At 38.9% G+C, this 8,797-nt stretch overlaps 1 non-coding gene across 1 annotated transcript; it reads left to right on the forward strand.

The window, feature by feature from the left end:
* The first annotated feature begins 1,543 nt into the window (after positions 1-1,543).
* LOC148577816 (small nucleolar RNA R71) lies at positions 1,544-1,651 on the forward strand. The gene has a single exon (XR_015903285.1). It is a non-coding gene; the product is annotated as a small nucleolar RNA R71 (small nucleolar RNA).
* The last annotated feature ends 7,146 nt before the right edge of the window (positions 1,652-8,797 follow it).

Here is an 8,797-nt window from a genome sequence, read left to right on the forward strand (position 1 = left end):
GCTTTGAGAGAAGCTTTTTCTGCTTCCTCTCCATGGTTGCAGAGGGAGATCCTTGAGTTTTAAACATAACGGAGTCCTCATTCCATTGGAGGACTATTTCACCTCTGTCAACATCAATCACAGCTCTTGTTGTGGCCAGGAAAGGTCTTCCTAGGATGATGGATTCATCCTCTTCCTTTCCAGTATCCAGGACTATGAAATTAGCAGGGATGTAAAGGCCTTCAACCTTTACTAACACGTCCTCTACTTGTCCATAAGCCTGTTTTCTTGAGCTGTCTGCCATCTCTAATGAAATTTTAGCAGCTTGCACCCCATAGATTCCCAGTCTCTCTATTACAGAGAGGGGCATGAGGTTTATTCCTGAACCAAGGTCACACAGAGCCTTAAAGATCATGGTGCCTATGGTACAGGGTATTATGAACTTTCCAGGATCCTGTCTCTTCTGAGGCAATGTCAGTTGATCCAGATCACTTAGTTCATTGATGAACAAGGGAGGTTCAACTTCCCAAGTGTCAATGCCAAATAGTTTGGCATTCAACTTCATGATTGCACCAAGAAACTTGGCAGTTTGCTCTTCAGTAACATCCTCATTCTCTTCAGAAGAGGAATACTCATCAGAGCTCATGAAGGGCATAAGGAGGTTCAATGGAATCTCTATGGTCTCCAGATGAGCCTCAGAGTCCTTTGGTTCCTCAGAGGGAAGCTCCTTATTGATCACTAGACGTCCCAGGAGGCCTTCCTCCTTGGGATTCACGTCCTCCACTCCTTCTTTGGGTTCGGCCATGGTGCTTATGTCAATGGCCTTGCACTCTCCTTTTGGATTCTCTTCTGTATTGCTTGGGAGAGTACTAGGAGGGATTTCAGTGATCCTTTTACTCAGCTGGCCCACTTGTGCTTCCAGATTTCTAATGGAATACCTTGTTTCATTCATGAAACTTACAGTGGCCTTAGATAGATCAGAGACTAGATTTGCTAAATTAGAAGCATTTTGTTAAGAGTTCTCTGTCTGTTGCTGAGTTGATGATGTAAAAGGCTTGCTATTGCTAAACCTGTTTCTTCCACCATTATTAAAGCCTTGCTGGGGGTTTTGATCCTTCCATGAGAAATTTAGATGATTTCTCCATGTTGAGTTATAGGTGTTTCCATAAGGTTCACCTAAGTAATTTACCTCTGCTATTGCAGGGTTCTCAGGATCATAAGCTTCTTCTTCAGATGATGCCTCTTGAGTACTGTTGGATGCAGCTTGCATTCCATGCAGACTCTGAGAGATCATATTGACTTGCTGAGTCAATATTGTATTCTGAGCCAATATGGCATTCAGAGTATCAACCTCAAGAACTCCCTTCTTCATAGGCGTCCCATTACTCACAGGATTCCTTTCAGAAGTGTACATGAACTGGTTATTAGCAACCATGTCAATGAGTTCTTGAGCTTCTGCAGGCGTTTTCTTTAGGTGAATGGATCCACCTGCAGAAGTGTCCAGTGACATCTTTGATAGCTCAGATAAACCATCATAGAATATATCCAGGATGGTCCATTCTGAAAGCATGTCAGAAGGACACTTTTTGGTCAACTGTTTGTATCTTTCCCAAGCTTCATAGAGGGATTCACCTTCTTTCTGTCTGAAGGTTTGAACATCAGCTCTAAGCTTGCTCAGCTTTTGAGGAGGAAAGTACTTGGCTAAGAAAGCCGTGACCAGCTTATCCCAAGAGTTCAGGCTGTCTTTGGGTTGAGAATCCAACCATAATCTAGCTCTGTCTCTTACAGCAAAAGGGAAAAGCATGAGCCTGTAGACTTCAGGATCTACTCCATTAGTCTTAACAGTATCACATATCTGCAAGAATTCAGTTAAGAACTGAAAAGGATCTTCAGATGGAAGTCCATGAAACTTGCAGTTCTGCTGCATCAGAGAAACTAATTGAGGTTTCAGCTCAAAATTGTTTGCTCCAATGGCAGGAATGGAGATGCTTCTTCCATGTAAATTAGAATTAGGTGCAGTAAAGTCACCAAGCATCTTCCTTATATTATTATTATTTTCGGCTGCCATCTCCTCTTCCTGTTCGAAAATTTCTGAAAGGTTATCTCTGGATTGTTGTAATTTAGCTTCTTTTAATTTTCTCTTCAGAGTCCTTTCAGGTTCTGGATCTGCTTCCACAAGAATGTTCTTATCCTTGCTCCTGCTCATATGACAAAGAAGAAGGTACAGAAAAATAATAATAATAGAGATCCTTTATACCACAGTATAGGGATTCCTTTGTGAGTAGAGGAAAAGAAGGGAAGAAAATCTGAACTCAGAGAGAGAGGGGGTTCGGATTTTTAGAGAGTTGAAGGAAAGATGTTAGTATATCAATAAAAAAATAGAAGAAGATGAGAGGGGGAAGTGAATTTTCGAAAACAATTTTTGAAAAAGAGTTAGTGATTTTCGAAAATAGTTTTTGAAAAAGGTTAGTATTTTTTTTTCGAAATTTTTTTTTAAAAAAAATAAAAATAATTAGTTAATAAAAAAAAGAAATTTTTGAAAAAGAGGGAAGATATTTTCGAAAATTAGAGAGAGAGAGAGTTAGTTAGGTAGTTTTGAAAAAGTTAAGAAACAAACAAAAAGTTAGTTAGTTAGTTAAAACAAATTTTGAAAATCAATTTTGAGAAGATAAGAGGATAGGTGGTTAGAAAAGATATTTTGAAATCAAATTTTTGAAAGAGATAAGATAAGAAGATATTTTTGAAAAGATATGATTGAAATTAGTTTTGAAAAAGATTTGATTTTTAAAATCACAATTAATGACTTGATTCACAAGAAATCACAAGATATGATTCTAGAACTTAAAGTTTGAATCTTTCTTAACAAGTAAGTAACAAACTTCAAATTTTTTGAATCAAAACATTAATTGTTTATGTTATTTTCGAAAATTTAGTACAAAAATAAGAAAAAGATTTTTGAAAAATATTTTTGGAATTTTCGAAAATAACTAAGAGTTTTGAAAAAGATTTGATTTTTGAAAAAGATTTTGAAAAAGATAAGATTTTCAAATTGAAAATGTGATTTGACTCATAAGAAACAGCTTGATTTTAAAAATTTTTGAAAAAGTCAACTCAAATTTTCGAATTTGATGAGAGAAAAAGGGAAAGATATTTTTTTTATTTTTGAAATTTTTATGAAAAACATGAAAATTATGCAATGCATGAAATTTTTAGATCAAAACAATGAATGCATGCAAGAATGCTATGAATGTCAAGATGAACACCAAGAACATTATGAAGATCATGATGAACATCAAGAACATATTTTGAAAAATTTTTAATGCAAGGAAAACATGCAAGACACCAAACTTAGAATTCTTTAATGCTTAGACACTAAGAATTCAAGAATGCATATGAAAAACATGAAAAGACACAAAACAAAAAATCATCAAGATCAAACAAGAAGACTTACCAAGAACAACTTGAAGATCATGAAGAACACTATGAATGCATGATATTTTCGAAAAAATGCAAGATGCATATGCAATTGACACCAAACTTATAACATGACTCAAGACTCAAACAAGAAACACAAAAAATATTTTTGATTTTTATGATTTTCTAATTTTTTTGGATTTTTTTTTTTCGAAAATTATATGAAAAAGAAAAATTAAGGATTCCAAAATTTTTAACATGAATTCCAGGAATCTTGCATTCTTAGTCTAAAGCTTCAGTCCAGGAATTAGACATGGCTCACTAGCCAGCCAAGCTTTCAATGAAAGCTCCAGTCCAAAACACTAGACATGGCCAATGGCCAGCCAAGCTTCAGCATTTAACATCAGAGTATATTGATCTTGATAACAGATTGCAAGCCTCAGTCCAAATAAATTTAGACATGGCTTCACAGCCAGCCAGGCTTCACATGCTTCATGAAACACTAGAATTCATTCTTAAAAATTTTGAAGCCATAGAATAATTTATTTTTTTGAAAACATTATTTTTATTATATTTTTTTTTCGAAAACAAAAGGAAAATTTTTGAAAGATTTTTGAAAAATTTTTGAAGGGAAAACAAAAAGAAAATTACCTAATCTGAGCAACAGGATGAACCGTCAGTTGTCCAAACTCAAACAATCCCCGGCAACGGCGCCAAAAACTTGGTACACGAAATTGTGATGTCCAGGCTCAAACAATCCCTGGCAACGTGAGCAACTTGGTACGCGCAATCGTGATTACACTTTGATTATGTAAAATTCATGGCTCTTTCTTTCCCTGGCAATGGCGCCAAGAACATCGTGCCAATACCATGGTTCACAACTTCGATACAACTAACTAGCAAGTGCACTGGGTCGTCCAAGTAATACCTTACGTGAGTAAGGGTCGAATCCCACGGAGATTGTTGGTATGAAGCAAGCTATGGTCACCTTGCAAATCTCAGTCAGGCAGATATAAATTGATAATGGTGTTTTCGAATATTAATTAATAAAATAGGGATAGAGGTACTTATGTAAATCATTGGTAGGAATTTCAGATAAGCGAATGGAGATGCTTTTCGTTCCTCTGAACCTCTGCTTTCCTGCTATCTTCATCCAATCAGTCTTACTCCTTTCCATGGCTGGCTTTATGTGATACATCACCACTGTCAATGGCTACTTTCGGTCATCTCTCGGGAAAATGATCCAATGCCCTGTCACGGCACGGCTAATCGTCTGGAGGCATCACCCTTGTCAATGGCTTCATCTTATCCTCTCAGTGAATAATATGCTCACGCACCCTGTCACGGCACGGCTATTCATATGTCGGTTCTCGATCATGCTGGAATAGGATTTACTATCCTTTTGCGTCTGTCACTAACGCCCTGCAATCGCGAGTTTGGAGCTCGTCACAGTCATTCATTCATTGAATCCTACTCGGAATACCACAGACAAGGTTTAGACTTTCCGGATTCTCTTGAATGCCGCCATCATTCTAGCTTACGCCACGAAGATTCTGGTTAGGAGATCTAAGAGATATTCATTCTAGCTTATTTCATGTAGAACGGAAGTGTTTGTCAGGCACGTGTTCATAGGGGAGAATGGTGATGAGCGTCACACATAATCATCACCTTCATCACGTTCTTGTGTGCGAATGGATATCTTAGAAGCGAAATAAGATGAATTGAATAGAACACAGTAGTACTTTGCATTAATCTTTGAGGGACAGCGGAGCTCCACACCTTAATCTATGGAGTGTAGAAACTCTACCGTTGAAAATACATAAGTGAAAGGTCCAGGCATGGCCGAGATGGCCAGCCTCTCTAAAACGTGATCAAAGGATCATAAGGTAATCCAAAGATGGTCAAAAAGACTAGTAAAAGGTCCTATTTATAATAAACTAGCTACTAGGATTTACATGAGTAAGTAATTGATGCATAAATCCACTTCCGGGGCCCACTTGGTGTGTGTTTGGGCTGAGCTTAAGTGTTGCACGTGCAGAGGCCATTTGTGGAGTTGAACGCCAGGTTTTGATCCATTTCTGGCGTTCAACTCTGGTTTTGGATCCTTTTCTGGCGCTGGACGCCAGATTTGGGTAGAAAGCTGGCGTTGAACGCCAGTTTACGTCGTCTATTCTTGGCCAAAGTATGGACTATTATATATTGCTGGAAAGCCCTGGATGTCTACTTTCCAACGCAATTGGAAGCGCGCCATTTCGAGTTCTGTAGATCTAGAAAATCCACTTTGAGTGCAGGGAGGTCAGAATCCAACAGCATCAGCAGTCCTTCTTCAACCTCTGAATCTGATTTTTGCTCGAGTCCCTCAATTTCAGCCAGAAAATACCTGAAATCACAGAAAAATACACAATCTCATAGTAAAGTCCAGAAATGTGAATTTAACATAAAAACTAATGAAAACATCCCTAAAAGTAACTAGATCCTACTAAAAACATACTAAAAACAATGCCAAAAAGCGTATAAATTATCCGCTCATCACCAGGCTACTTGAAGCAGATATCATTTACCCCATCTCAGACAATGAATGGGTCAGTCCAGTACAAGTTGTGCCCAAGAAGTCTGGAGTCACAACAGTAAAAAATGAGCATGGAGAGCTCCTGATAACTAGAGTGCAGAATTCATAGAGGGTTTACATTGACTATAGGCGTCTCAACCAAGCTACTCGCAAGGATCACTACCCCTTGCCATTTATTGATCAGATGCTTGATCGCCTGTCAGCAAAGGTAGATGTCATTTCTAGTTTACCTTACCCCTCCTCCGTAAGGGAAGTCTGTTCGTTCCTAGGCCATGCAGGTTTCTACAGGAGATTCATTAAGGACTTCAGTAAGGTAGCATTACCTTTATCCAGACTGCTGCAGAAAGATATTGAGTTCGAGTTCAGTGAGGATTGCATGCAAGCATTTGATAAGCTGAAGATCGCTCTGACTCAAGCTCCAATTGTGAGAGGACCAGACTGGAGCCAGCCACTTGAGATTATGTGCGATGCCTCCAATCATGCAGTGGGAGCGGCGTTGGCTCAGTGCGAAGGTAAGGATCCTTTCGTAATTACTTATGTATCTAAAACCTTAGATGCTGCTCAATCTAATTACACTACTACTGAAAAAGAGCTTCTTGCTATTGTTTTTGCTATGGATAAATTTTGAGCCTATTTACTTGGTACTAAGGTAGTAGTGTACTCGGACCATGTAGCTCTAAAATATTTATTAGCTAAAAAAGAGTCCAAACCAAGGTTAATACGTTGGATACTACTGCTGCAAGAATTTGACTTAGAAATTAAGGATAGGAGTGGTAATTCTTCAACAGATTATGCTTTTCTGTGAAATTTTTTATGTTTGGGGCATTGACTTCATGGGTCCATTTCCAAACTCTAGTGGTTACCTTTATATATTATTAGCTGTGGATTATGTCTCTAAATGGGTGGAAGCAATTCCTACCTGTACTGATGATGCTAACACTGTTGTTTTCTTTGTTAGAAACCATATTATCTGTCATTTTGGATTACCACGAGCAATCGTGAGTGATCAAAGCACTCACTTTTGTAACAGGAGATTAACAGGATTACTGAAGAAGCATGGGATTGTTCATAAAGTAGAAACAGCTTATCATCCCCAGACTAATGGGCAAGCAGAAGTGTCTAACAGAGATGCATATTCTGGAGAAGATAGTAAAGCCTCATAGGAAAGACTAGAGTGCCAGGCTACAAGATACACTCTGGGCATATAGAACAGTGTACAAGACACCCATTGGAATGAGCCCCTTCCGCTTAGTATACGGAAAGGCTTGCCACCTTCCAGTAGAGGTGGAACACAAAGCTTTCTGGGCTATGAGGGAGTGCAACATGAATTTTGAAGAAGATGGTGCTGAAAGAAAGCTGCAACCAGCAGAATTGGAGAACCTTTGCCTATAAGCATATGACAACTCCAGGCGATACAAAGAGAAGATGAAGGTTGTCCATGACAAGCACATAAAAAGGAGAGAATTCAGACCAGGGGAGTTAGTTCTTCTTTATAACTCGAGACTGAGGCTTATGCCAGGTAAACTGAGATCAAGATGGGAAGGTCCCTACAAAGTAGAAAAGGCAGAGCCATACGAAGTTTTTCACTTGCGTCATCCTTCTAGTTCAAAATTTATCAAGGTCAATGGACATCGCCTAAAGCTTTATCATGGTGAGAAGATGAAGGATCACAAAGAGCTAAAGGTTTTTCTCTTGGAATACCCACTAACAGAAGTAGAATAAGCTTGAAGACCGTCCAATTTAAGGACGTAAAAGCAAAGTGCTAGGTGGGAGACAATCCACCATGGTATGATCGTTCCGTTTCAGTCTTAGTTTTGTTTTATTTTATTTTACTTTATTTTCTTAAGTGACTCTTCTCACAATCTCTGCATATAGTCTGCATTTGCATTTTCATTCTGCATATATAAAAAAAAGAGCACGTGATGCGCAAGCGTCGCTGACACGTCTGCGTCATATGTGCATTCGAAGCACAGAAGAAAAAAAGCAGAGAGTCACGCGGGAGTGTGGCTGGAGGCGTGCCTAAGGCACAAACATGCCCACCGAATGCGTCCCTGACGCATCCGCGTCATTTGAAAAATTAGCCTTTCACGCGTGCGTGTCGCCCATGCGCACGCGTGACCTTGCAAAATCGACGTAAAGAGGTATATGGCAGAGAGTTATGATGGAGTGAGGCTAGAATGATGCTGGAAGCATAAACCCCATCACGCGTGCGCGTCACCCACGCGTGCGCGTCACCCACGCGTACGCGTCATTTTTCAAAATTAGGCCATTCTCGCGTGCGCGTCACCCAAAAATTTGGCAATGTGCTTATAAAACAGAGTTATGCGTGCGCGAGGGTGCACTCGCACCAATAGCACAAATCAGGTCTCGCGTGCGCGTCACCCACGCGTACGCGTCACCTGAAAATATCACAAACCACGCGAACGCATGCCCTACGCGTTCGTGTCACATGCGACGCACAGTTTAACTATACCTGCGCCAGAATTCTTATCTTTTCTTCCCCAATCCTAATTTTTCCTTCTCCCTTCCTATTTCTTTCTTCTTCCTTCTTTCTTCTTTATTCCTTCTTACTTTTTACCTTTTCCCCCCTCTTTTTCACATCCATTATCAAGGTTCTTTTCTTTTCTTCTTCCCTTTTTACTTTTCCATTATTACTTTTATTTATGTTTTTTTCTTCTTTTTCTTTTTACTTTCAATATCAATGTTTTCTTTTTCTTTCTTTTTCTTTTTACATTCTTTTGATTGGTGTTAGAAATTTAATTGGGTGATTATTTTCTTCTATAATTGCTTGTGGATTGTTTAGAAGTTGTTTGACAATTAATATTACCTCTTAAG

Source organism: Arachis ipaensis, chromosome B1 (assembly GCF_059453495.1).
Source record: "Arachis ipaensis isolate K30076 ecotype BB chromosome B1, ASM5945349v1, whole genome shotgun sequence".
Classification (NCBI taxonomy): domain Eukaryota; kingdom Viridiplantae; phylum Streptophyta; class Magnoliopsida; order Fabales; family Fabaceae; genus Arachis; species Arachis ipaensis.